At 43.4% G+C, this 13,450-nt stretch overlaps 1 long non-coding RNA gene across 1 annotated transcript in view; it reads left to right on the forward strand.

Annotated features, from left to right (window-relative positions):
* The window catches only part of LOC132647988 (uncharacterized), a 16,801-nt gene extending 5,076 nt beyond the window's left edge, over positions 1 to 11,725 (forward strand). Inside the window, exons 2-3 of the long non-coding RNA XR_009586310.1 lie at positions 5,286 to 5,473; positions 11,679 to 11,725. This is a non-coding gene — a long non-coding RNA (uncharacterized LOC132647988). The remainder of the gene's footprint in view (positions 1 to 5,285; positions 5,474 to 11,678) is intronic.
* The last annotated feature ends 1,725 nt before the right edge of the window (positions 11,726 to 13,450 follow it).

Here is a 13,450-nt window from a genome sequence, read left to right on the forward strand (position 1 = left end):
GAGTGAGCTGGAGGACAAAGCTCCTTAGGGGTGGGAGGATGATAAGGAGTCTTGTAGATTCCAAAGCCTCCCTACCCTGACTGGTCTCCAGGCGCCAGCCAGTCATGTCACTGTAAACAAACAAAGTGGGGAAGCCTGCCAGGACAATGACAGAGGTATTTGCAAGATGAGGAGGTTCCTAAGGGTCAGGTTGGGTGGGTCTATTGAAGATCCCCTTAACAGCTTTTATTAATCGCCTACTATGTGCTGGGATGGAGGCTTGGCATACCTTTAAATTGGCAGACAGTTGCTCTGCCGGCTGTCTTTGCAAAATGCTTTAGAAATGAACATTAACACTGCTATCATCCTATTTGAGGAATGGAAACTGGGCTGTGGGTCTCCTGGAGTGACACTGATTGTAAATGTGGAGGGAGAAAGCACTGAAAGCCATCACTGATGGCTCCACCCTCCTCCTCTTTTTCCTCTTCCTAGAAACCCTTATGGGGCCAGAGGGTCAAAGCCTCAATGGCAACCCCTCCCCCCCATGAACTATAACAGAATCAAGCTGTTAATTCTTTCAAAACCTGTATGTTGTCATGGTGAAGATGACAGTGAAGTCTACAGTAGGTCAAGAGGATGCTTGAAGGTCTTCAGATGCAAGATTTGTCACATGTCTTCTTTTTAGAACAATCTATCACTCCAGTCTTTTATACACACAAAACAACACATTTAATGTTACACATATTTTTACAGGTTTTCATATTCATATATACCTTTTTCAATGGAATGATTTTCAAGAGTCCTTCTTAAATTAAGTCTATTCTTAACTGTTACATCAAACACAAAAGATGCTCACATAGTGGGCTATGTAGTTTTTGATACATGTACACATTGTGAAATCTGGTTAAAATATGCTTTCTGATTTCTTTATGGTGAAAAGCCTCATTCTCCTTCTTGGGAACTTTCTGAGGTACATGGTGTATGCTAGCATCTTCACCTTTGTGTTTGTCCAGGAGCACCCTGGCCCTCTATCCTCCTATTTGGCTACAAGTTAGTTCCCATTGGAAAGCCCCAGAGACAAAAAGCCTGTCACTTTTTAATTTTTATCCAACTGTATCCAGATTGCATCCATGCTTATCCACACAACCAAGTTCACAACCTTGGCAAACCCCAAAAAGAGCTGCTAGCATCACAAAAGCTTTTAGAGAAAATGTGTAATGGCACATTCACTGAAAGAACACAGAAATACAAAGGCTAGGTTACACGTTAGCTGTAAATTCAGATACTTAAATGAAGTAGTTTTCAAATATGGCAATGGAAATGATGAAGACATCCAGGGGGTTACTATGGATACCAAAGTGGACTGGAGAAAGATGAACTGGAGCCAAAGCTGGGGCACTACAGGAGAACTTCCTGGAGGCAGCAGCATTCCTGTTATTCTATTTTTGTATTTGATTGTAGTAAAGAAATTAAATAAAAAATCTCTCAGCGTAAGATCTTCACTTCCTGCATGCCATGTGGTTGTTTTATTGACCAGAAGCACCAGGTTGGGGAACAGACATCTGGAATTCACTTGTCAGCCTCTGTGAAACTTTATGACTGGGGAAGGTCAACTCTCTATCCCCAGCTCCCTCACCCCGACAACCACCATCGCACTCTATCATTTCTACTACTTTAGATACACAAATGATTTTAGCTTGTGCACGCACACACGCCGTCCACGTGTGGCTCTTTGATGTCTTCCTCAAACCAACTGTACCATCTTGCTGAGCAGTATGAAAACCTCTGACATGTTTAGTTTACAATGTCTAAGGGTTGTATATGTGGCCTCCTAAAACGAATTCCCTGACAAGGATGTGCCACACCTCAGTTTCCCCAGATGTTCATCATGAAGGCAGATGCTTGTCAAAAGTATGAAAAGAAGACACTTTCTTCACAGTTACTGAAGAGTTGTTTTCTACACTTCTAGCCCCCAAAGAAAGCCCATTCTTAGCCTTCCCATCTTTTCCTGCCAACCCAGTCACATGATCTTCACCTCCTCCCTGGCAAAATTAATTTTCTGTAAAAGCTGTTCCTTGTTCCCATTAACATGTAACCTGGAGATGAGTGTTGACTGACCTCCTTTCCTGCAGAGATTTCACCAGGAGGTTGCTGGGAAACAAAGACCTCCCCTTAAGAAGATAATTTCTAAAGGTCGAGATTGCCGAAAGAAAACAAAACAGAACAAAATTGTTGGTCACTTTTTGGCACAGACAATTTCAGAGGGCCTAATACCAAACTCCATCTCTCAGTGACACCCCCGCCAAATGTTCCAAAAGAAAATATTTGGGAAAGACAGCATCAGCTCTTACACAGAGCATTTACCCCCAGAACCATTCCAAGTCACCGAGAACTCTGAAGGATCGGGTCTTTGCTGGCAGCAGAATGTTGTTTGAGGTGCAAAGCTGTGTCTCAAAGCAGTCAAACAACGGACTCCTAGGAGAATGAACACATGAGTATGCAAAGTGAAGAAAACCAACACACTGCTGAGTATGGGGAAGCATGAAGTACAGCCAAGGGACTGATTGCTATCTGCTTTGGGAGGAAAGGTGCTAGGGCTTTCAGAATAGCAGGTCAACTTTGCTGCCTGGCTACTGTGAAGTATCACCTTCAAGCCTTCTGAGTCTTTACCCTGAGAGCGTGGAGAAGATGGACAGTGCTTTTTAGCGGTAGACAGAGTAATGGGAAGACAGGAAGGCTTAGTGAAATGTATAGGCCAAGGTGTCTCTGGGCTGTTGCAAATATGACTTCCCAGCCAGCTTTATCTCTCTGCTCTGGAGGAGAATCAGGAGTCCTAGGAGTATCGAGTTATCCACTGTGGGCCAGACTTGTCATCCAGATTGAATCAGAATAACTGATATACAAGGAGACTTGGGCCACAATTAATCTGTGGTCTTAGACAAGATCAGCTGTGGCCACAGAAAGAAGAAAGGCAGCAGAACTACCCAATCAGGGGAGCGCTGTGTCTTCACTTACTCCCTTTGTCCCACTATTGCCAGATCTCACACAGACCTGGTGCAGGACAGTCAGCCCACGGGAAAGAGTCAAGGATTTCTTTTATCTGAGGTGCTGCCTCTGCTACTCAGGACTTAGTTTTAGGCATGCTATCCTGAACTCACCAGCCAGCCTTTGGAAAGGATCCTTAACTTGATGGCTGCCATGGGATTCAACACACTCCTTTCCACCCCTTTTCCCTCATATCAGCGTCTAAATATGAACAGAGTTAACTTCTCCCCCTGTAACACATGGGACTGTGGGGGAGTCATCAACCATCAGGCGGAGAGTAAACAGTAGATGTGTGATTGGGTCAGTGTCAGCAGAACGCAGAGCTGGAGGTCCAGGGCCAGGAATCTCTTAGCCTGTTTGATTCATTCATCAGAGTCTCTGCTTCTAGCTTTTTACCTGTTTACCTCCCTCTCAGACTAGCCCTATTTGGGGTGGTGGATAGAAAGGCTGTTCACAAATAATAACTTAAACATCATTTACATGATACAGAAAACAAAAATACAGTCATTGTACGGAACACATATTATCCACTGGTCCAGTGTGCAATGTTACTGTCCTATCCCTTCATGTGAAGGTTAGATAAGTTCAGAAATATGCCCACAAGTTCCAGAGATCAGCCTAATGCAAGGACCCTTCTCACCAGGACAGTTATTCGTGCCACACTAATTGCTTGGAATGCTCACCCTGCTACCTAACGTAATAACATGATACTTAACATAGCTCTTGTTCTAGGCTCGCTAATTCACAAGAACTCTGTGAGAACTTACAAAGGAAAAAAAAAAAAAAACATATACAGTGTCCCCACACGAACTCTTGCACTTGCATTCACACTTCAGAAAAATCACTTGCCAACACGGAGTAAATGATTCAATGAGAAAGGTGGGTGGCATGGCTGAGGAAGAACCAACAGGGATCTCACCCACAAGGAGTTTATACTCTGCCTGCTCCTGTGCCTCGAGGCTCACTTCCTTTCCATCACCATCCATTTTCTAGACTGTGTCACCCAGACCGAGCTCCAGACCAGCTCCGTATTTCCCAAGCTGGAACAGTGGGTGTTTAATTACTGTTTTTATTACTTCCTATATGTCAGCACTTTGAGAGGTGTTTTGAAATGCATTGTCTCAATTTATTACTGTAAACACGCGCAGTAGCATCCCCACTCTACTGATGGGACTACTGCTACCTTACAGAGGCTGGATTCATGTCGCACTAAACCATGGTGTGAAAGGCAACGGGTTCTTTGTGAGCTGGGAACCGACAATGGATGTGTTTTGGCTAGCCACCCATCTATTTGACCTGAGCCTCCTCGTGGAGAATGAGAGAAGAGTCTGTGCGACTGTGGTTCCCCAAGCAGGTGGCTCAACATTTCTATGGTTCTCTGAGCAAGGATGATGTCACTCCTATGGGTGGTGTTTTGGGCTGTACGAGAGGGCTAGATTGCATATCATGTTAGGCACCTGTTACTGCATTGCGCACACCGTAGGCATGAACGATTGCCAGGGGTCATTTAATAAAAAGATAGAACGCATTGAACTTATCCCTCTTTATAACACTTTGTAATGCGTAAGCCTGTCTATGCGTTTCTCCTCATTTTATCCTCATCACCATTAGACATTATTCATGACTCAGAGTTTCATCAAGATTCGCTAAGAAAGTGGCCCCGCACTTGGCACAAGGCCTGCTGCATATTATATGCCCCAGATTGTCACCTCCTACAGCTGTTAATTCTTTGCAGTTGGTGGGTAAGGTAGTCCATTTTTTAAAAAAAGATTTTATGTCATTTTAACTTGTACGTATGTGTGTGTGTGTTTGTGCAGGTATGTGCTAGTGCACACAGTGTCCATAAGAGGACATTTGAGCTCTTGAAAGTAGACGTACAGGCAGCTGCCTGGCATGGGTGCCTGAAACAAAATTCCTGTCTTCTGCAGCTATAGCTACAGCCATTAACCTCTGGACAATCTCTTCATCCTTGAGTCTCAAGTTTTCGTGACCATTTTTTTTCCCTTCCGTTTGGTGACCTCATATTTATTTACTCATTTTGCTTGCTTGTTCGGGGGTAAAAGGTAAAGCATGCTCTTTTGCATTAAAACTGCCTTGTCTGATAGTAGGGTGGTAGCTCTTTCTCCAACACTAGAACTGTGGGTGGTACAATGCTCTCACGCTCTCACGGCTGATACATCTGAGGAGAGGACACTGGAGATCCCCTGGGGCTGGTAGCTGCCTTCCGGATATTCCGTGAACAGTTCTGTTTGTGGTATCAGGTGCAGACAGAGGGTCTGTTGCAACAAGCACTCTCAAGGAAGCCAGGAAACAGGATGAGATACAGCATCAGTCTCCACCCACTGAGCCACTGAAGGAAACTTGGCTTGTCCACCCCCTGTGTGAACTCTGAAGGCTTCAAGATGCCCTGCATCATTTATCCGCTGGTGCGAGCCACATCTGTCCCCCGGTAAGAGTCACAAAAGCGTCACTACATGAAGTTTGTAGAAACTTCTCAAGGAGATGTTGGCTTGAGAAACTTGTTGCTAGTCAGTTTAAATACTTGGCCAGTCTCAAAGTAGATAAAATCATAGATTAACTTTAGCAGCTAACCCCCAAAGGAAGTCAAAATCACCTTGGGACTTGGGAATCTTTCCTTGATGATCATCTGAACTGTTGGGCACTGAACAGGGACCTTCTCCATCTTGAGCATGAGCAAATCCAGGAACTCCAGCCTTTGGGGACAACAGAAGACGTTCCCTTAGGTCCCTCCCTTGTCATTCTTCCTGGGGCCACAGGAGCAACTCAGTTGTGATGTAAGTCCAGGATGGCCATCATTGCTGTCATGGAAGTGTGCTGATAGGGTTATTTCCGAGATGAAACTAGCTTCACACTAAGTGACAACCTTGTTATGGTTCCCTTCAGGGGAACCCTGAGGCAAGGGGACAAGATTAATTATTTCTATAGAAACTGGAGACATGACAAGGACCTAAAACATAAATACTTTACTTCAGTGAGCAGGAGCTCTGAAAAGAGAAACACAAGAAAAGCTTTCCCCTATACTCTCTCTCTCTCTCTCTCTCTCTCTCTCTCTCTCTCTCTGTGTGTGTGTGTGTGTGTGTGTGTGTGTGTGTGTGTGTGTGTGAAGTCAGATGGACTGCTTGGGTTTTTTCCACATGCTAGAAGATGTCACTGTTATTTACCACTGTTCCCAAGTAAGCCCCATGCAAGAGAAGGACCAGGAGGGAAATGTGTCAGACAACCCTCTACAGCTCTTTCATCCAAAAAATTCCCATTGGGTATTACTCTCTTTTTAATGAATAGCTATTGCTATCCATGCGTAGATGGTCCTAAATCCTGTAACGGAAACCTGAAGAAGACCAAAAACTACGAGCTTGCATCAGGCCACTGAACTTCTTTGGGCACCATGTTCTCGTTAATCGAGGCAAGAAGCCTGAAGGCAGAACAGCGGCTCAGCCCTAAGTGATGTATATTTTAAAGGGCTACAGCCGAAAGGTACATACTGCCACCTACCAACCCTTTCTCAGTCAGAGGACACTCTGATGATGATAAATTAGAAACGAATTAGCGATAACTAAATTGGAAAAAGTATTCTTCTCTGGACTGGGCTGGTTTAGACTCTAACAATAATATATAATAATAATAATATATGGGCTGATTGTTCCAACACAGCTATGCTCGTTTCCTTTAGTCCCCCAAGTTCTGCGAAATAGGCAGCAATCACCATTCTAGAAGAGAGAAAGCCAAAATTTTGGAGGAGTCAAGTAACTGGCCCACACTTGCTAGCTGGTAAGTGTGAAGTAGGTACTCTAATCTAAGCGGAGTAGTGTTAGAACTGAATGACGCGAATCTACATACATGTATGTATGTACTTGTATCTACCTACATCCACAAAACCTCATGAATATATTCATTAAAAACACAGGGAAGAAATCATATATTTCCCTCCTCACCTCAGTATAAATTTTGATGTCGATGTCAAAATCAAAATATATATTGACATCCATACGATCTATAAGAATACACAGCTCTCATCCCATAGGAATTTGCTTTGTGGATGAAGGTTCTTTCTTACTGAGATAAACTGATGGAAGCCGTTACTTCCAAGTTAGAGCCGAGGAGAGAGAGGACTGGTGAGATGCTTCAGAGATTGTCAAGCTGATGCCAAAAACTGGAAAGAACCAACTCCAACAGTTGTCCTTGACATGAATGCTGTGGCGTGGAGATCCATGTGTTCATGCACACACACAAACACAAGAAGGAGTATGTGAGGCTGAGACTAACATTTCAGTAATAAATAATGGGGAAACTTCAGGTCTCTGCAGTCTTAGCAAAGTAATTTGGGACCAACTTTGCTACTTGGAATATATTATTTTTCTCAGCATACTTTATCCTTAAACATACAAAGACTTTTAAATTTGCAGACACTAACAAAGAAGAAAGCCACGCTGTATGACTCCACCTCCCACCCAGCAATTATTTGACATTTTCACCTGCAATTATAGAATAACAAATGTACATGGCTTAAAAGTACCAACATTAAAAGGGAAAAGTGAAAATTATTTCTTCTTACCCTCATCTTATTTTCAAACCCCTTTCATACAGCTGCCTTTAACACATTTCTCTCTCTTTTCACCAAGAGGTTTACACTCTTTATACTAACTGGCTTCTATCTCCCCATACACACACAGACACACACACACACACACACACACACACACACACACATATATATGTATGTATGTATGTATATACACACACCTTATCTTGTGCAGCAACCTAGATTTGACTCAGTGGTTTTAATTGCCAATCAAGATGGAAATGTCTGAGATGTGGCCAACAACACCAACCCTCTGTTCTAGGTGCACTCATTTGCGAATCACATTTTATGTATGTTTTCATCTAATTCTCACAATGGCTGCACACAGCATTCTTCGTGATTTTTCGGATTCTCCCATTTTCCCACACCCTCTCCCATTTTCTCACACCCCCTCCCAAGTCCACACTGCACTTCATATAAATCAGCGATAGTGCCTTTGCTTGTGGCTCTCCCCTGGAGTCAGCCCTGTGATGGCAGAAGAAATAAGGAGGAAGAATTGGTGTGATATGGATCCTTGGCTCTCCTACTGCTGGGACAGAAGGCCAGAGCTTTGACCAGCCTCTGTCTTAGTTTGTTTCTATTGCTGTAATATGAAGTACCATGACCAAAAGCAACCTGGGAAAGAAAAAGTTTATTTCACCTTCCAGCTTACAGCCTATCATGAAGGGAAGCCAGGATAGAAACTCAAGGAAGGAGCCTGGAGGCAGGAACTGAAGCAGAGTCCATGGACGGCTGCTGCTTACTGACTTGCTTTTTTATGCCTTGCTCAGCTTGCTTTTGATTTCTTATAAATCAACAATGATCTGGGCCCTCCCACATTAATTACTAATTAAAATGCTCCAGGGGCTTGCCTACCAGGAGATGTTTCTTGAGTTAAGCTTTCCTTTTCCCAGATGACCCTAGCTGTGTCATCTTAAGAAACAACTAACCAGCACAGCCTCCTTACCGTCACTAAATTTTGTAAACAATTCCACTCTTTCAGTGTCCTTCGAATTGTTCAATCCCAATGTGAAATTTGTCTCCTCCTAGGATTCTGATTCATGAATATGAGCTGTGATCCCAATGACACTACAGAAAAAACAGGGGTTAGAATGGGATTAAGAGCACTGGCTGCTTTTCCAGAAGATCAGGGTTCAATTCCCAGCACCCACGTGGGCAACTCACAACTGTCTGTAACTTCAATTCCAGAGGATCTGACACCCTCACACCAGTGCACATAAAATAAAACTAAAATGAAAAAAACAATCATTAAAAAAAAAAGAATTTGCCTGCTTATGGTCATGAAGGACCTGAGTGCAGTTCTTCAGTTTGCTCCCTGGATACACTCACAACCTTGTACTCACTCCTCATCCATTTTAGGATGTGGTTTCAATGAAACAGCGGAGACTCACAGGATTTTTCTAATATACAATGTTTCTGCAATCTCCTTATATGTCTATCTTGGTGAATGTATGCCAAGTCCATAAGTGTGTGTGTGTGTGTGTGTGTGTAACTTGCAATGTCATCACATTAGTCTCATTGTTAATCAAACTAAATATATTCATACAGTATAATTTAGTAAGTCTATCCTAAATGGATGTAAGAAATATAGACTTGTGAAATGCTGACACATGAAGGGGGTGCCCTGCTTTGCTTTGTATTGTTGTGATAAAGACCATGACCAAAAGCAGCTTGGGGTAGAAATGGTTTATTTGACTTACACTTCCCAATCACAATCCATCATTGAGGGAAATCCAGGCAAGAACCACGATAGAGAGCTGCTTACTGGCCTGCTTTCATTGGTGTGCTCCATTGGCTCTTTTGTGCAACCCAGGGCCTTTTGCCTAAGGGCGACCCCACCCACAGCGGGCTGGGCTCTTCCACACCAATCATTAATCAAGAAAATGTTCCACAGACTTAGCAATGGGCCAGTCTGATGGAGACATGTTCTCAACTGTGGTTCCCTTTTCCAGGATGACTCCAGATTATATCAAGTTGACCAAAAACTGGCCAGTGACATTCACTGCCACTTGGGGGGAGGGATATTTTATTGTTGTTTTCTTTACATTGTTTTTGTTTGGGGCAGAAGCGAGAAGTTGGGGGTGAGCAGAAGTCCACAACTGGAGGATTATTGGGAACATTTTACTGGTTGTACACAATGGGGTTCCACACAGAAGCTTGAAGCAATGCTGTGCTTGTCAATTAATGTCACAAATATGGTGCCAAATTTAAAAAGTAAAACACAAGCTATTATGAGGCTTTCTCTTGTAAAACTAAAAGTGAATTCGCACAAAACAATAACCCACATTTTAATAAGAATCCATGTAAAATGATGGGCATGGTACATGTGAGAACTGATTACTTACAAACATGAAAGAGGGTGACTAAATTAACATAGGGGGGCAAAGAAGGGAAAGAAGACATCAGATATCTGCCTAGACAGATAGGGTCATTTAGGTTGCTGCTCACAGTGTGAGCAAGTACTCATCATTTTCCAGAATATTTCCATTGTTCAATAGTATCAAACTTAGGAAGAATGTTTTCAAGCTGTTGGTTATCATCGAACTTAATTCAGTGAACATTTCTCCATCACTGACTTACAGTGTCTTTCTATATAACTTGGTTTGTATTGCTAGAAAGATCTCATGCTCTTCAGAGGCTTATCGGTCTAATAGCAAAATGTCTTCAACTACTTGAAAGCACAGGGGTGCACATGTTCAGTGACCCAACAAGCTAGAAGAATGAAAATGAATGTGGGTACCATGCTACCATCAAACCCTTCCTCTAGTTTGAAAGTCTTCGGTGTCCCAGTAACCCCGTGACCTTTCAAAGGCAGGAGCCCAGCTGGGCTTGATTGGTATCCCTCAACTCATTTCAAGCTCTGTTTCAACCTCACTCACACTTAATACATCAAAAGGCACAGTTCTTTCTTCTCTGAGCTACACTGTGGAATAGCTGAGCTGCTTCGGAGCTGTCTCCAGGAGCCCTTTTGTTTAACTAGGCCTTTTTTTTTTTTTTTTTTTTTTTTTTTTTTTGCCTCACTCCATACCCCTCCTTCCTTTTTTTTTTCTTTCTTTCTTTCTTGGAAGAATTTGATATTTTGCCAAAAAAATAAATGAAACGCGGGCTCCAAGTTCAACCCAGAATTTACTAGCTGATAAATGGAGAGTGGGGTGGGAGAATGAAGAGAAAGTGTAGAGAGGGAGGGAGGCTTTCACTTGGGGCAAGTTCAGACTTGGGCCCCGAAGCTATTAAAATGCCTGATCTATGCTGAGTCACGTGGAGGAGGAGGTCAGGAGATAATGCTGGCTCCCTGCCAGCCACACGCTCTGCCCAGGTTGATGAAGAGCCTACAAAGGAAGGACAGCAGGATTATAATTTCAGTGTTTTAAATATAACATTAGATGCCACGTGCCTGACAGAACCAGCAATCAGCCTGCGTCTTCCGTGTTCAGCAGACTAGAGCCTGAGCATATGTGCTTCTGAGAGCCAACTCCCACTCAGCTCTCCTGACTTCACCCTCTCCGACCCTGCCTACCATTCATTTCCCCTCCCTCCTGCAACTGAGTCTCTCTCTCCAGATGCCTCTGGTTAACAAGGAGTGAAGTGGAGGCTTGTTGGAGAAAAGCACGGGGCTGAGACAGTAATTTTTTCCAAAAAGGTGAAGGGATGGTGGTATTAATCAAGGACTCTCTGAAGCAGGCTTAAGCAGTGAGGGGCGTTATGCTCATTTTCACAGGTAAGGAAAATGAAGTGCTGTGACTTCAATGACTTCTCCCCGGTGACAAAGCTGGAAAATACAGAGGCAGGATATCAACCCAAGGGGCTTGCTCTGTTTCCTCTAGTCTGTTCCCTCTCAGGCACCTTTGTGCCACTGTACCTCAGCTGATATGTACCCCTTCATGCTTCAAAGCCCTGGAGCTTGGCGTTGTCTTTTATGGTAAAGAAAGGCAGCAAGAACAATTCACTGTCACACCTCAGTCCCTCATATACCATTTTCTTGTTTGAACATTGGTTCTTAGACCATTGTGACCCTCAGATTACTGTTTTACTTTTTTTTTTTTCCTCACCACAGTTTATCATGAAGAATTTCGAACATTCAGAAATGCGGAGTGAATGGTAGGTGAACCTCCCTGTGTTCATTGTCAGACTGCACAGCTAAGATTGGTCCGATCCCATCTATCCGTTTCTCCAAACCCATATTCATCTACCAAACCCATCATCCCCTACACCTATCAAAGTGAGTTTCATACATTAGCACAGGATGTATCTGGATGCCTCTATGTTCTCCTTTTCTTTTTGTCATGCAAAATAAGCATCCATCTTGCCTAACAATTACCAAGAGTTTACAGTCCAGTGATATGCCAAGCACTTTCTGGGTGCCATGTGACTTGATCCTGGCGGAAATCTTATATGATCACTGCAGTAACTACCTTCATCTTGCAGTCAAGAGAACTGCATTACAGAGGACACTGGCCAGGTTAACAGTTGCTTGATAAGTATTCCTATGGACTCTTCATGCACTAGCTCTGTTCATCTGTTATCTCTTCTGATACCGTCTAGGGCTAATACTATTGCAGGTTGAAGAAACAGACACTTAGAGAGATGGCCCCATCACACAGTATCTGTCAGAACTTGAGTGAATTGAGGATGCTCAACTCCATACTGTTCAATCCCTCCACTGGCTCATATCTCCAGAGTAGCATTCCTTTTTGCTACCATATCCTCACTGTTTTCCTTCATTGGCATGTCAGATCCCAAAGACAAGAGTCTTCTTAGTGCCAGGCCTGCAGTCAGATGCAAGCAGGCACTTTAGAAATGTCTCCAGAATGGCTTTATCCTCAATGAAGAGCAGTGATGAAGCCAAGCACATTTTTTTTAATGTACTCCATGCCTGATTCCTGGTACCTTTAGGGGAAAAAGAAATCCATCAAGAATTTCCAAACTTATGCTGGATGCCACTGCTTCTCTCCTTGTAACAATAGGATGCACAACTAGTCAAAGCTCATGCTTCATGCCATGGAGGCAGCAACAGTGATCAGTAGGCAGCCTGAAGTGTCCCAGTCCCCTTGTCAGACCAGGCTGGAGCACAAATCCATGGATGTAAATTCGTCAGAAATATTTTAGACGCCTCTATCATGGTGGATAAGGGCTTCGGATGTCACAGAAGCCAAAACATGTATGGACCCACCTGCAAAGAGTTCATAGTTTACATAGAAACGTAGGAAAAGGCAACCATGATCATGTATAGCAAATGTTACAATGAGATACTTCATGAGCAAAAGGCAACCCTAGCGTGTAAGGGCTTCTAAGGAAGAAGAGATCAGATTCTGGTGTGAGAAGAAAACCCACAGGTTACCAGGAAAAACAAAAATGTTCTTTAGATAAACATAAATTTCAACAAGAAAAATGTGGCCGAGCGAATGCGAATGAGTAGGAAAATTCAGGGCCGAAGTGCTCCAGTTGCCAAGACCATTGAGAACAGGTTGTGTTAGTCAGCATTTCATTGCTGTAACAAAATGCCTGACATGAACAACCTATGGGAGGGATGGCTCCTTTGTGCTCATGACTCCAGAGGTTTCAGTCCACAGCCACTTGGCCAGTGGTTTTGGGCCTGCAAAACACCAAACTTACACAACAGTGGCACTGGATTTCTTGCTGTAAGGTTAAAGCTCACACAACATGCCGAGGACAGTGGATGCCCGGTTTCTCCTGGGCTCTATCACAATACAGGCACAACGTAGGATGAGGACAAACAAACCAAAAGGACCAATTTTTGTCCCAGTTGCCCCAACACGGAGCATGGCATATTCACGTGTGTTTATTATCTACCATCTCACTGGATTC

This window comes from Meriones unguiculatus, chromosome 15 (assembly GCF_030254825.1).
Source record: "Meriones unguiculatus strain TT.TT164.6M chromosome 15, Bangor_MerUng_6.1, whole genome shotgun sequence".
Lineage (NCBI taxonomy): Eukaryota > Metazoa > Chordata > Mammalia > Rodentia > Muridae > Meriones > Meriones unguiculatus.